The sequence below is a fragment of the Balaenoptera musculus genome, chromosome 19 (assembly GCF_009873245.2).
Source record: "Balaenoptera musculus isolate JJ_BM4_2016_0621 chromosome 19, mBalMus1.pri.v3, whole genome shotgun sequence".
Taxonomy (NCBI): domain Eukaryota; kingdom Metazoa; phylum Chordata; class Mammalia; order Artiodactyla; family Balaenopteridae; genus Balaenoptera; species Balaenoptera musculus.
The window spans coordinates 12,644,718-12,660,559 of NC_045803.1; the positions used below are offsets into that span (position 1 = coordinate 12,644,718).

At 43.4% G+C, this 15,842-nt stretch overlaps 1 non-coding gene and 1 pseudogene across 1 annotated transcript; both read right to left on the bottom strand.

Moving 5' to 3' along the window:
- Nucleotides 1-8,835: 8,835 nt before the first annotated feature.
- Nucleotides 8,836-11,013, bottom strand: LOC118885448 (annotated as a pseudogene).
- A 3,217-nt stretch (nucleotides 11,014-14,230) lies between these two features.
- Nucleotides 14,231-14,393, bottom strand: LOC118885997. The gene has a single exon (XR_005017629.1). It is a non-coding gene; the product is annotated as a U1 spliceosomal RNA (small nuclear RNA).
- Between the last annotated feature and the right edge of the window lie 1,449 nt (nucleotides 14,394-15,842).

A 15,842-nucleotide genomic window follows, 5' to 3' on the forward strand; every position in this document is an offset into this window, starting at 1 on the left:
ACGTGTCTAGCTAAAAGCCTTTGTTAGGTAAAGAATAACCAGGGTCACTTAAGTCTTGCAGCCTTTTTGGCCGGTGTGTGCCTAAGGCCGTTTACTCATTTCCGTTTTGGGCTGCAGCAGTACATCAAATGGTGCCATGTACCGTAACGTGTCACACGCTGATTGGCCAAGACCACTTCCTCTGTGAACTGGGCACGTGCCATGACTTCTGTCAGAGGAAATAAATTCAGAACGAGGACGGACAAGAAGGGGCAGTTCTCACATCTTCTCCATGGGGTTACTTACTTCACTGATCAAGGACACGGCCATGGAAATTCTAGTGAGTGTGGTGACTGAATTTCTCACAGAGAAGATAAAGAAAGTTATAGAAGATAAATTAATGATATATGGAATGGAGCAGGCCCTGACACCCTTAAACTGGTTGGTTGTGTACCCAATTAAAGAGATGCTGAGAGTTTTACTACACAAGATGGCTTCAGTGGCATACAAGCAGCTGGACGTGAATTCTTTAGAAAATAAGGCCATATATATTTTTACAAAGATGTTTGGTGGCCAACCAGCAGAAGTCATTACGGTTTAATGCCTACTTACATATCCGTTCGGTATCGATACTATCCTTGTGAAATCTTAGAAGATAACATCATATCTTAGCGTATAAGAGGACACATCATTGTGAGAAGCTGACCGCAGAGATTTCGGTTTCCTTATTAATTACAAATCCCAACTCCACCTGCCTAACAAAGAAGACTGATTTGAAGCCAGGGAAACATCGCTAACATCATGATAACAATGTTCAGGAGGCACAGATTACTGTCTCGGCGTCTTGCACTGGTTCCTAAACTGCGGTTTCCGCAAGCACTGGCAAAAATTTAGAAACCAAACTTTTGCTGTTACCGTCAACATACCAACTCTGCCTTCCTGACAATGAATAGATTTCACCCTGGAGAACTAAAGTATTACCAAACTGAAATGTGGTCTCATGCCTGTTTCTGTGCGGACTTCCTTCTCCTGCTGGGGTGAGTCTCCAGCTGGGCGCAGAGCAGGGGAAGGGCCAGATGGTCACCAAGAAGGACCCCGTGAGGCCTTCCCAGAACAGGCCCCCACCCATGTCCTCTGCCTGTCTTTTGTCTGCAGAAAAACTTGAGTCAAAGAATAAATTTAGGGACTTCCCTGGAGGTCCTGTGGTTAAGACTCTGCACTTCCGCTGGCATCTGTGTAAGTTCCCCGGCGTGTACTCCGAGGCCCCTTCAACCTTGTCTGCCTGAGGAACTTTCGGTTCCTTCTGGGGAACACTCGGTTCCCGTCTGGGGATTTTCCATTTTGGAAATCCCCTCTGTAAGGTGCCACTTGGACTAAGGTCTTGGGCTTAACGGGACTTGGAAGCAGCCACTCTGAGCTTTATGCTGTCTGTTTTTTCCCTGGTATAGGCTTCCATCATCTGGCGAGGTCTGGTTTGTATCTGGTTCACACGTGTCTGATCAAAAATGGGAAGCGCTTCTTTGATTCCATCTGACAGCCCTCTAGGAAAAATTTGGGCAGACTGGTCGACCTATAGTTATAAACCTATAAATAAGGAAACAATGGTTTAACACCGTGTGGTCACAATTTTCTTTAGGCTCTGGAGAAAACGGGTTGAGATGAAACTCTTGAAATTCCAAAACTGGTTACTATTGCATGTGCAGTTAGAGAAAGCTGGCTTGATAAAACACTTTTTTTTTTTCCAGAACACTGACCCTGAGAGAACAAAAGTATTCTTAGGAGAAAACTTGAAGTCTTATCATGTCCTTGAAGGACAAACACAGCCCACATTGCCTGGGACTTCAGCCTTGGGTTAATTAGAGAAGTTAAAGCCAAGGGGGGTTGGGGGTGGGAGGAGGGAAGAAAAAGAAGCCTTTTGACTTCAAGTGTGTAAACTGGACTATCTCACTGGTAGTCGTAAACTGATAAGTTTAATTGCAATGCCTGGTTCATGAAATGTAAAAAGGTGAAATAATGAGACCTCTGTTTGTCTGTATGTATGTAAGGTCTCAGTATGAGTCTTTGCCTTTTGATAATACTGCTGAGGTGAATTTGTAAATGAACTCTATTTAATTGGCTTGAAGAAAAGTAAGCACTTACAAATCAAATATTTCTAAGGTTCACATCATCTGGGAAATGTTCAATATTAAGTTACTCTCCGGTATTGAAGTCAGTTAAGTTTGTCATTTAAGTACCTGAATTAATACACACATGTCTTTAGAGTCATCAGCGTTAAGTAAGTCATCAGCATTAACTTTCATTGTACCTTTCATAGGTATACTTGAGGTCGGTGAGGTCATATCTGTTGCAAAATTTTTTATCAAGAAAGTTAACTCGGTATGATGATATTGTGCTAAGTAATAAAATAAACGGTATAGAAGATTTTTGGTAAGCTCTTTAAAATAATTATGTTTTGTTGTTCTGGATTCTTAGTAATTTAAAGCTTTAGAGTGTTGCTAAATTAAGTTAAATGATGAGAATTCATTGAAGATATAAATCGTTTTAAGAGAAAATCCTGAAACATTAACTGCTGAGCACATCTACGTTTACTTACCTTTGCCTTCTTATGAAAAAGCACTAAACATATTGGGGTTTACTAAACACACATTTTGTACCACATTAAAGATAAATTGTGCTATGAAAAAAATGTACGTATTAGAGGTTATAAAATATAATGCTGGTTTAAAAAAAAAAACCATTCAGTTATTTGATTCTTGGTTTTGTTAAGGTTTTAGGGTTTAAAAACGGTAATATGTAATTACACCTACAAAAAACGATAAGGGAAACATTTCAGTATGTAAAGCAAGTAGGATGTATGTTGTCGGCAAAAGAAGGTATAGAAAATAAAAATATTTTTTGTTGAGAATAAGAGGAGAATAATTTTGTCCTAAAACTTGCTGGTTTTGGATGGAGAAACATAAGGGACACATTATATAGACACAGAATATTATAAAATATAAAAAAAAAGCAGGGACTTTAAGAAGAATTTTGTATGTTTCAGGTTCAATTAAGATTAAATTAAATTTAATGAGGTAAATGAACTTTATTATTAATAGTAAGCTGCTACAAGACTGGAATTTGGTTTTCTCTTTCGGTTAAGAGAACAAAGGAATATTGAGCTGTCTTTGATTCCAGACTGTAAGTTTCTTTCCCTAGCTAACTTTGAGTTTTCCAGAGGAACCCTGAGGCACCTCAGAGAGAAATATTAAATTAACTAGGATTACTTGGTATGTTAAATTACATAAGAAGCGTTACCAAATGAATGGTAAGCCTTCTCAGGTTATACTGTGGATTGATGTTATTAATACAGATATTCTAAAAATTATGGAATTCCTACAAATCTGGTATGTCCTGAAATTACCAAGTCATAATTCTGGTTATCGTAACCAAGTTTCTTTATCTATTACACTGTGATCAGGTGTTTCACCCGGCCTTTAATTCCTTCTGTCATTTATAGATAGTTGTTGTGGTACTCTGATGCTTTTGTAAAAGTGCTTCATCTCCAAGAAGATTCATAAGAAAGACCGTTCTGACAAGCACTGGTCTCTGATAAATTTCACATTATATCCCTGAACTGGGTAAGAAATTTAAAAATCCTAATAAAAAACCTGATGGCTTCATAAAACTGTTTAATAAAAAAGATTAGTTACTGAGTACACTGGTAAATATGGTTATAATGTTCATGGGTTTTTTTGTCTGGAATATTACTGGATTTGTCTGTGATTCCCAGATACAGGGAAGCCCTTCCCCTCAAGCTACTTATGACTTGCAACAAGGAAGTAAATTACCTCTGTGAGTAAAATTAAATTATTTTTCTTTTCTCTCTGCATGGTTCCTCCAGAAATTAGAGATTCTTGTTTTTTGAGCAGCCTTATCAGGTAAATAAAAAGGACTGTCTCCTGACATGTACAGGAATCTTAATATTTTGGGGACCTCTAGAAGAGAGACATCCAGCAAAGCAAAATCTGTCAGGCCTTTGGCATGGATTTCCTGAGCCTGAGAGGGTTTTGTTTTTGCTTTGGGGGGGTGCGGGGTGCGGGGCAATTCAGTCTGAGGCTCTTGAGGAGTTCCACCACAACCAGTTTGGAAGAACCTATGTGGTGAATGGACCGGACTTATTTTAGAAACAAATTAGTCTCGTTTGATGGAGATGAAGGTAAAAAGGGATTGTGTTTCAATAGATGTTAAATTCTAGTTCTGTTCATTGAAGTCAGTACTTATGAAAGTTATTGTGTTAGACACACTTTTGCTCTGACGTTCAGGAGAAAAAAAACTTACCTAGTGCAGTTTTCACAGAGTATAACTACTTATGACGTATCACGGCCTGCTTTAAGTCTATTGCTAAAAGCACATGTACAATGCTTGTGGGACAACTGGATATAAACGATAAGATGTATGGTCTGTAAAACATTTTCCCATTAACATACCTCTGAGCCGGTTCATGAGATCTGAATAGTCTTCCCCCAACGTGGAGAACTAGACAAAAAGAGGCCCAGCACTGAGGGACATGAAGGAACCCAGAGAAGGCAACTGGGCCACTCTGGCATCCTTGGAAAAATATATTGATTATCAATGCTGTTTAGGAAAAGGTTTACAATCGAAAGGGAAAAAGAAGAAAGAAATGTTCACATATTGAACTCAGGGGAAATCATTCTGGCTTATAAATGATTAAATTTAAACTTTAAGCTAACCAAAACAACTTCTTTGTGGCCTATGAAATGTGCGTTGTACGTGCTTTAGCCATTAACATTATTTGCATTAAAAAAAATAAAATCAAAATGGAATAACTGTGGTTCAGACATCCAAAATGGAGTTAAGTGGTCATTGTGGATGTGGGTTCAGACATGTTCCTATATTACTGAAAACTTGAGTTTTCTAAACTTTATCAGACTTGAGGACACCATCGGCCATTTTCAAAACGGTATCTGCTAGCAGCTTGCAACTGCAACTGTTATGATCTCAAGGGCTTCTTGTAACTATGAAACCTTTCTACTACTTTAAAAATAGTAATGGCAAATGAGACAGCTCAAGCTATAGCCTCTCAGCAAAAGGCTACTTGGTTACTAAATATATAGAAAAAGGAAACATTCCAAAACTCATTTTCCTGGTTGCCATCTAAAAGAGGAGGACTCTTTTGAAAAATACTACAAGTGTGTGTTTTAACCATTATCCTCATTGTAATATGTCTAATAATTTTCAAATATTTGTCCAGGGGCTATGAAAAAGCAATCAAAGAGAGAAATAATATTTTCTTAATACAAAATATTGATGCTAAGCTTGGAACTCGAGATTAGTTCCAACTCTGTGTTCATCCCCAAATTAGTAGGACTACTCCCAAAGGAATTGTAACCGAGCAGGACCCTATGAGGCCTTCCCAAAATAGACCACCACCCATGTCCTCCGCCTGCCTTATGTCTGTAAAAAAAACTTTAGTCAAAGAATAAATATAATCAGAGAAGTGAGAAAATATAGAAAGAAAGGAAAACAGTCAAGCAAGACAAAATACTAATACTTTAGCCATTACACAAAGTCAAGGGCCTTTAGTTCTTCCTCAAGGACTATAGATAATATTCTGAGCCACGTCCTTTGACCTGCTTTGCAGGTACTGAAACCAGGTGGAAGAACTTCACTGTGTGCTGCCCACAAGCACGGAGACCCCAGACCAGTTGGAACCAGAAGGTTGATGATGCTGACTCCCAATTACCTCACCACCAACCAATCAGAAGAATGTCCACGAGCTGATCACGCCCTGCTCCTTGAACACGATAGGACTCCTCACTACTCGCTCCAGGACGGGACACACAGTCTTGAGGGCATTAGCCCGCTGTGGCCCCCTTTGCCTGGCAAAGCAGTAAAGCTATTTCTACTTCACCCAAAACTCTGTCTCTGAGGTTTAATCCGGTGCCAGGGTACAGAGGCCAAATTATGGAAACAAGATGTGGAGGGAACCCAGGAGCAGCGAGAAGGACAGCGCCCTGGGGCAGTAGGGCTGAGGGGTCTGAGCCCGGATGCGGTTGAGGGCTGGGGAGGTTTCCAAGGGGACATTCTGGAGGGGAGTCCTGAGGAGGCGTCCGTGTGGGGAGCAGGCGCGGCGCTGTGGGTGCAGAGCTGGGAGCTCGGGGCGGCCGCTTCGCCACCTGAGCCGAGGGGCCCCAGGAGCCACGGCAGCCTGGAGAGGAGTCGGGGATGCACAGGGCCCGGGCGCAGGTCGTCAAGGGACAGAATAGGGTCGAACAGAGGGAAGGAGAAGCTCTGCGCCCCGAAAGAGCCCTCAGAAGGGTAAGGACCCGCGTGGGAGGGGAAGGGTGTGGACCAGTGTGGACTCCCACGAGCTCTGCGCTTCCCAAGGGGGCCCGTGAGGCTGACGCTTCAAACAGCGCCAGACGGGACCGAGGCCTCTTTTTGCCTGAAGAAGTGGAACCGCCCAAGTAGTCCCACCCCTGCGGAGTTATTCCTCACACCGACTTTCCCCGTCCATCCTCCAGGGCCGTGACCCTCTCTTCATCCCCTGCGCTCTGACCTCATCCCCCCTCCCCAGCTTTCCTAGATCCTCCGGGGCTCTGCGCACTCCTATGCCTGCTCCATCTTTGATTCTTTCCCCCTCCCTCTCTCCATGTTCTAGATTTCAGACAGGCTGGGAGCCGGGACTGTTTGCTGCAGTGCTTGCACCTGGACACACATCTTCTTGAGCAACAGACTACAAAGCAAATCTAAGGGATTAAAAATAACTAAACACACATGTGCAGTTGGGGCAAATTATGAACAAGGTACGAAAGACCAAAACCGCAGTAGCCATTTCTGAGGTGGAGGACAAAAGCAGGGCACTGGGCATGAAGTCTCCACAGTACCACCAAGGGGGTGAGCAGCCCACGGAAGCCACCCCTCCCTGGCCCAACCCCTGGGCCCACCCTACCCTCACCCCATTTAAGGGAACACTTCCCCTTCACCCCAGGGAGCAGACAAGCAAAACTGTTGCTTGTGTCACTCCCTCGTGCTGCACCACCAGCCCCAATAAGCCTTGCCTGAATTTCTTGTCTGCCTCTTATCAATTTCTATCGATTAAGGGGTCCAAGAACCCTGCTCCCTAACACACTCTTCTGGGTTCTGCACACTCCTAGGTCGGCCCCCTCCTCCATTTCCTCCCCTACCCCCTCCCTGTGTTCTAGAGTCTTTTGCCCAGGTCCCCCTCCCCTCCCTGGGCCCTGGCTCCTTTTCAGCCTCCACCGTGGTCTCAGTTAGTTTCACCTCTTCACACATCTCAGCATCTTGCAAACTCGCTTGAAGGGACATCTTAGACTTCCCAGGTGGACATTAGCTTTCGTACAGGGCTTCCCCAGATGCTGGAGGCCCCACCCAGACCCCCTCTGAGAGCAGCCCTGCCCTTCTCAGCCTGGTCCCAGCTGGAGCCTGGACTCCCTGCCCTCGTGTCCTACATCTCTAGTCCCAACCCCAGGCCCTCCCTTCATTGGCCTCCCTCACTTCCCCCAGAGTCAAGTCCAGGAACCCTCTTCTGACATCCCCATGCTCAAGGCCCTTCCTTTTTTAAAAATTCTAACATTAAAAGTTTATTTTACTTTTTACAATTTTTAAAGGCTTTCCATTTACAGTTATTACAAAATATTGCCTATATTCCCTGTGTTATACAATACAACCTTGAGCCTGTCTTACTCCCAATAGTTTGTACTTCCCACTCCTTCTCCCCTAAATTGTTGCCCTCCCACCAGTAACCACTAGTTTCTTCAATGTATCTGTGAGTCTGCTTCTTCTTTGTTATATACACTTGTTGGTCATATTTTGCTAGATTCCACGTATAAGCGATATCATACAGTATTTGCAACTATTTTCTCCCATTCAGTAGGTTGTCTTTCTTTAGTCGGTGGTTTCCTTTACTTTGCAAAAGCTCTTAAGTTTAATTAGGTCCCATTTGTTTTTTGTGGGTTTTTTTGCTTTAGTTGCCTTTGCCTTTGAAGACAGATCAAAAAAATTCTTGCTTCGAATTCTGTCAAAGAGTGTTCTGCCTATGCTTTCCTCTAGGAGTTTGATAGTGTCCGATCTTACACCCCAATCCGTGGCTGGTGGCCCCATCCTCACACAGCCTGTTGCTTCTGTATTCACTTCATCTTCTCACTTCTGAGGTCACATCTGCCTGTGTCTCTCTCTTACAAGGACACCTGTGATTTCATTTAGGGCTCACCTGGATAATCCACCATAATCTTCCCATCAATATCTCTAGTGGAATCACATCAGCAAAGTCCTGTCTTTATAAGGTAACATTCACAGGTTCCAGGGATTACAACGGTGATGTCTTGGTGGGTAATCATTCAGCCTACCATACTGCCCATCTCCTGTTCATCAGATCTTGGGGGTTCGCCCCCCACAGTGGCCTCCTGTGTGGGAAGAGCATATTTCAATGTCCTTAATAATGTCCTACTTCAAAGAGCTTCACAGGTGGGTCCCACGCCCGCTCCGCCCAGTTTCTCCCGTTTCTAGTGAAACTGCGGCAGCCTGTATTTGGCGCCATCTGGTGGACACAGGGTGCCACAGCAGTTGTGCGTCCACTAGAAATACAGTACAAGCCAGGTACGTAATTTTTCATTTTTTAATAGCCATATTGAAAAAGAGGTGAAAATAATTTCAATAGTATAGCTTACCTAACCCAATGTATCTAAAACACACTCATTTTGACATGTAATCCACAACAAAAATAGCGAGTATTTTCAAATCTTTGTTTCATACTAAGCCTTCGAAGTCTGGCAGGTATTTGACACTTAACAGCACCTCTCAGTTCACACCAGCCACATTTCAAGTGCTCAGAAGTCACACGTAGCGGCTGGCTGCCATATTGGACAGCACAGAGCTAGAGGAAGACTGAGGGGCAGAGAGAGGGGTGAGTGGAGGGGAGGTGGGGGGAGGGGACTCTGAGAAGGGATACAGCCTGGGGGAGGGGTTGGCCTGGCCATAAAGGCCAAGAGGCAGTGGCATTAACATGTCCACGTGTGCGCACACACGAGATGGGCCTTTGCACGCCTCCCATGCACGCATTCAAGATGCAACAGAACCACAGATGTGATCTCCCCCCAGAATCACCCTCTTCTATGTCCCAGTCCCCCAGGCCCGAGGCTAACACCCCTCCCCCCACCAGCCCTGCCCATCGGTCCCCTGAGCCTCCCTCCCCCAGGCTCTCCTCCCCTCCCCACAGCCCTGCCTGGTCCAGCCCCATCCTAGCCCACCAGGGTCCTCTACTGACCAACACTGTAGCTTTTCGAAATATAATTCACACATCATAAAATTCACCCTTTTAGACTTCCCTGGTGGTCCAGTGGTTAAGAGTCCGCTCTTCTAATGCAGGGGTTGCAGGTTGGATCCCTGGTCGGAGAAGTAAGATCCCACGTGCGTGGCATGGTCAAAAAAAAAAAAATTATAAAAAAATAAATAAGATAAAATTCACCCTTTTAAAGTGTAGAATTCAGTGGTTATAGTATATTCATGTGGGATAACCATCACTGTAGCTAACTCCAGAACATTTTCATCACCTCAAAATAAAACCTTGTACCCATTAAGCAACGTTCCTCATTCTCCCCTCCTCTCCACCCCTGGCAACAACTAAGCTGCTTTCTCTGTGGATTTGCCTCTTTTGGACATTTCGTATAAATGAAATCATACCATATGTGGCCTTTTATCTGGCTTCCTTAGTGTAGCATAATGTTTTCAAGGTTCATCCATAATGTGGTGTGTATCAGTCCTTCATTCCTTTTTATGGCTGAATAATGTACAATTGTATGGATACATGACATGTTGCTTATCCATTCATCCTTGCCTTTGCCTTAGGAGACAAATCCAAAACAAATATTATTGCTGTGATTTATATCAAAAAGTGTTCTGCCTATGTTTTCTTCTAGGTGTTTTTGACTTCAGATCTTACACTTAGGTCTTTAATCCATTTTGAGTTTACTTTTGTGTATAGTGTTAGAAAATGTCCTAATTTTATTCTTTTACATGTGTTGTCCAGTTTTCCCATTTACTGAAGAGACTGTCTTTTCCCCTTTGTATATTCTTGTATATTCTTCCCCTTTGTATATTAATTTTTTAAATTAATTATTTATTTATTTTGGCTGCACCAGGTCTTAGTTGCAGCACGTGAGATCTTCCTTGCAGCATGTGGGATCTTTTTTTTTTTTTAGTTGCGGCACGCAGACTTCTTAGTTGTGGCATGCATGCGGGATCTAGTTCGCCGACCAGGGATCGAACCAGGGCCCCTTGCATTGGGAGCACAGAGTCTTACCCACTGGACCACCAGGAAAGTCCCCGTCATACATTGATTAACTATATATGCGTGGGTTTATTTCTGGGCTCTCGATTCTGTCATATTGATCTATGTGTCTGTTTTTGTGCCAATACCATACTGTGTTTTTTTTCTTCAGCATCCAAAATCTTTTTAATAACAAGGCAGGATCTGGAATTAGTTTTTGTAGCCACGGCTGACCCATCAACTCTGACCCGCTCAAACTTCTGGCCCTTGGAGCATACATAGTGTTTGGTGTGGCTATGTGGGGTTCCTGGGGCCTTGCAGAATTGCCTGTACACCTCTCAGCCCTTTCGAGGACCAGGGAGGAGAACAGTGTCGCAACCCTTGTGAGAGTCCAGGGCAAGCTGGTCGAAGGTGAGGATCTTGCCCCCGGCCTTGAGGGTGCTACTCACTTGCAGAGCACACACCTTCAGTTCGGGCGCATCATCGGTTATAGACCCTACAACCACAGCTGTTTTGCCTTCTTGGCCAGGAAACTTCATCTTCCAGATCATCTGGGAAAGAGATAGAGGTGGCTGATTGCTGCGACTCATGAACATCCTCTTCAGCACAAGTTGATTGAAGGTGGAGTGGGTTCGTCTGGCCAGAAACGTGTACAGCTTGACCAACAGCCTTAGGTGGATGTCCTGGCTCTTGGGCTCCTTGTGCCAAAACTTTCAGTCCTTGTTGTGGCGGATCTCAGCTCCCATAATGGAGCCTCCTCCTTAGCCAGGTCTGGAAAGAGAGAACCGTACCATGATGTTTTTTTTGGTTTTTTGTTTTTTTAAAATTCATTTATTTATTTTTGGTTGTGTTTGGTCTTTGTTGCTGCGCGCGGGCCTTCTCTAGTTGTGGTGAGCGGGGGCTACTCTTCGTTGCGGTGCATGGGCTTCTCACTGCGGTGGCTTCTCTTGTTGCAGAGCATGGGCTCTAAGCATATGGGCTTCAGTAGTTGCAGCTCGCGGGCTCAGTAGTTGTGGGTCATGGGCTCTAGAGCGCAGCCTCAGTAGTTGTGGCGCACAGGCTTAGTTGCTCTGTGGCATGTGGGATCTTCCTGGACCAGGGCTTGAAACCGTGTCCCCTGCATTGGCAGGCGGATTCTTAACCACTGTGCCACCTTGGAAGTCCCTACCATGCTGTTTTGATTACTGAAGCTTTGTAGTATAGTCTGAAGTCAGGAAGCATGATACCTCCAGCTCCATTTTTCATTCTCAAGACAGTTTTGGCTATATGGGGATTTTTGTGTCTCCATACAAATTTTAAAATTATTTGTTCTAGTTCTGTGAAAAATGCCATGGTGTTTTGATAGGGATTGCACTGAATCTGTAGATTGCCTTGGGTAGTAAGGCCATTTTAACAATATTAATTCTTCCAATCCATGAACACAGTATATCTTTCCATCTGTTTGTGTAATCTTCAGTTTCTTTCATCAATATCTTATAGTTTTCAGAATACAAGTATTTTACCTTTAGTTAGATTTATTCCTAGGTATTTTATTCCTTTTGATGCAATGGTAAATGAAATTGTTTCCTTAATTTCTCTTTCTGATAATTCATTGTTAGTGTATAGAAGTGCAACAGATTTCTGTATATTAATTTTGTATCCTGCAACCTTACCGAATTCATTGATGAGCTCTAGCAGTTTTTTTGGTGGCATACATCTTTCTATGTATAATGTCATATCATCAGCAAACAGTGACAGTTTTAATTCTTCCTTTCCAGTCTGGATTCCTTTTATTTCTTTTTCTTCTCTGATTGCTGGGGCTAGGACTTCCAAAACTATATTGAATAAAGCTGGCAAGAGTGGGCATCCTTGTCTTGTTTCTGATCTTAGAGGGAATGCTTTCAGCTTTTCACCATTAAGTATGATGTTAGCTGTGGGTGTTGTCATCTACAGCCTTTATTACGTTGAGGAATTTTATCAAAAGCTTTTTCTGCACCTATTGAGATGATCCTATGGTTTTTATTCTTATTGATTGATTTGCAGATATTGAAAAATCCTTGCATCCCTGGGATAAATCCCACTTGATCATGGTGTATGATCCTTTTAGTGTATTGCTGGATTCTGTTTGCTACTATTTTGTTGAGGATTTTTGCATCTGTGTTCATCAGTGATATTGGCCTGTAATTTTCTTTTTTTGTGATGTCTCTTTCTGGTTTTGGTATCAGTGTGATGCTGGCCTCATGGAATGAGTTCAGAAGCATTCCTTCCTCTGCAATTTTTTGGAATAGTTTCAGAAGGATAGGCATTAATTCTTCTCTAAATGTTTGGTAGAATTCACCTGTGAAGCCATCTGGTCCTAGACTTTTGTTTGTTGGGAGTTTTTAAATTACTGATTAAGGGAATTCCTGGCAGTCCAGTGGTTAGGACTCCACACTTCACTGCTGAGGGCCCAGGTTCTATCCCTGTTCAGGGAACTAAGATCCTGCAAGCTGCACGGCGTGGCCAAAAATAATAAATAAATAAATAAATAAATGATTTCATTTCAGTACAGCAAGTCCCCTACATATGAACGAGTTCCATTCCAAGAGTGCATTCGTAAGTCCAATTTGTTCGTAAGTCCAGCAAAGTTAGCCCCGGTACCCAACTAACACAATCGGCTATATAGTACTGTGCAGTGATAGGTTTATAATACTTTTCACACAAATAATACATAAAAAACAAACACGAAAAATAAAGAAAACGTTTAATCTTACAGTACAGTACCTTGAAAAGTACAGTAGTACAGTACAACAGCTGGCATACAGGGGCTGGCATGGAGTTAACAGGCAAGAAGAGTTACTGACTGGAGGAGGGAGAGGAGGTGGGAGATGGTAGAGCTGAAGGATCATCAGCAATAGGAGATGGAGGGCAATCTGCAATTTCACTCACACCTGACGTTGATGGCACAGGTTCTGGTTCCTTGCTGGATTCAGTTCTATCTACCTTCTTGAAAAAAACGATCCAGTGATGTCTGGGTAGTACTGTACCAGCTACATCACTACTGCTTTTACACTTACTTCCAGACATCCTGGGCTTGAAATAAAGATACTGTGCTATTGTACTCCATACGGTACTGTACAGTAAAGTACACAAAAGCACAACCACTTGTAGAGGATTCATGCACGTGACAGTGTACACCAGACACATGAACTAACTTACGTGACTGGACATGCGAACTCACGTTCACATCTTTGAAAGTTCACAACTTGAAGGTTCGTATGGAGGGGACTTACTGTACTGGTAATTGGTCTTTTCACTTTTGATCATATATTTTGATGCACAAAAGTATTCAGCTTTGATGAATTCCAATTTATCTATTTTTTCTTTGGCTACTTGTATCTAACCACCACTTGAAACTCCTCTAACCCACCCTCCACCCAACAGCTAGAGGGAGCTTTCAAAACTATGTCCCCTCCTGCTCAAAACAGTGCCATATTTGTGATTTAGAACAGTACTTCTTGCATCAAATATGCAAAGAAAGCACCTGAGAATCTTACAAAATGTAGATTCTGATTCGGTAGATCTAGTGTGGAACCTGACAATCAACACATCTACCAAGCTTCCCGGTGATTCTGTGGCAGTTTGTGTTTTCTGAAAATGACCACAGCAATATTTCCTGTTGTTACTGAACTGAACTTGATTTTGCTTGCCCATTGCGCAGCAAAGTCAATCTTCTGGCACCAAGTTGTGGTAAAGGAAAGTATAGCATTTATTTGCAGGCACCAAGCAAGGACAATGGGCAGCTTGTGCTCAAAAGACCCAAATTCCCTGATGGTTTTCAGGAAGGGTGTTTTTGGTTTTGTTTTTTGGCCATGCTGCATGGCTTGTGGGATCTTATTTCCCTGACCAGGGATCAAACCCGAGCCCTCAACAGTGAAAGTGCGGAGTTCCAACCACCGGACTGCTAAGGAATGCCCTCAAATGCTACTCTTAAACCAGGTTTGTCAGGGGAAAGCAGAAACACAGTCCTCCACTACCACAGATTATGCAGTCAATTTCCCACATTTGGGGAAATCACAGGGGTCAGCACATCCAGAGTGCAATGGATAAGCCTCACCCTGGGAAAACCACCTTCATGATCATGGTATCTCCCCTGCCAGGTAAGTATTAGGAAGGGTTTTTAAAGGCAACTTTTGAGGTTAGGGCTTCAGGATACATGACTTTCTTCTGTTTGGTTGGTTGTGAAGTAACAGGGTGATGTTTCAGGAATCTTAATCATCAACCTTCTGGTTCCAACCAGTCTGGGGTCTACATGCTTGTGGTCAGCATTTAGTCACCATCCTCCACCTGAGTCGGGGTCTTAATTTCTGCAGAACAACTCAAAGGTATGCATCAGACCGCTACATATATCGCCTGAGGAGGAACTAGCACTCTGCTTTATTGCTGAACCATTGTTTAAGCCATCATTACTTTTCTTGATTGACTGTTTTTCCTTTGTTTCTGCATTCTCTCACTTCCCTAATTCCTAGTAACTATTTGAATCTGCTCTTTGGAACTCAGGGAAGGTCTAGGAGACTAAAGCCTCTTTCTGCAAACAAGAAACAGGAGACACAGAGGGGCTTTTGTACCTGGGAGGGCCCCACAGGGTCCTGCTTGGTTTCCCTGGCCCACATGCTTCCAGAACCTTGCACTCCCCATAAAGAGGTGGGAACCATTTCCCCTTCCCCTGAACCTTTGCGATTGCCATAACAGGTGGAATATGGTGAGGGTGACTGCCTGGCATCTGAAGCTAAGTTTTACAAGGCAATATGGCTTCCGCCTGGCTCTCTCTTCATGATATTTGCCTTTGGAACCCACCCACCATGCTGTGTGAAAGCCAATCTCACCCATGTGGAGAGATGACCTGCAGAGGAACAGAGGCCCCAGCTAATAGCCAGCATCAACTACCAGACGTGTGAGTGAATGTGCCTTCAGAAGATTCCACCTGAAGAGCAGTAGCTCACCGTGGAGCAGAGATGAGTTATCCCCACAGACTGCAGATTCATGTGCAAAATACATGCTGTCATTGCTTAAAATAACTGAGTTTTGGGGTTGTTTGTTATGCAGCAGTAGATAGCTGCAGCAATGCTCATTCTGCTGGTCCATGGACTGCACTTTGAGTAGCAAGAAGCTAGATCACTAGACCTTCTAGGACTTTTGCATGTGCAATTTTCCTACTTGTTATTCTTTTCCCATTCTCTTTCTTTGCTTGGCTCATATTTACTTATTCCTTAGGTTCTTTTCTAAGAACACTTTCCTGATGTTTCAGGCTGGGCCTCTTGCCTTATCTGAGTCCTCTCCCATCCTGCTCCATGCTCCCCGGTGAGGAAAAATGCACGCTTACATTTTTGCAATTCTTCTTCAAAACACTTTCTATTTGAGAGTGAGGATATTCCCAGAGAACTGAGATGTTGGCAGATGGGGGAGTCCGTGCTCCCCCATCCCTGCCCTGATCATCTTAGCTATCTCTGTGTGTTAAGGGGTCCCCCCACCTTGCTGGGCTGGGAGCTCCAGAGGGCAAACTTGGTACTGACTTGATCATTGCTGGATGTAGCTCAGGAAGTTGGCACTGAGAAGG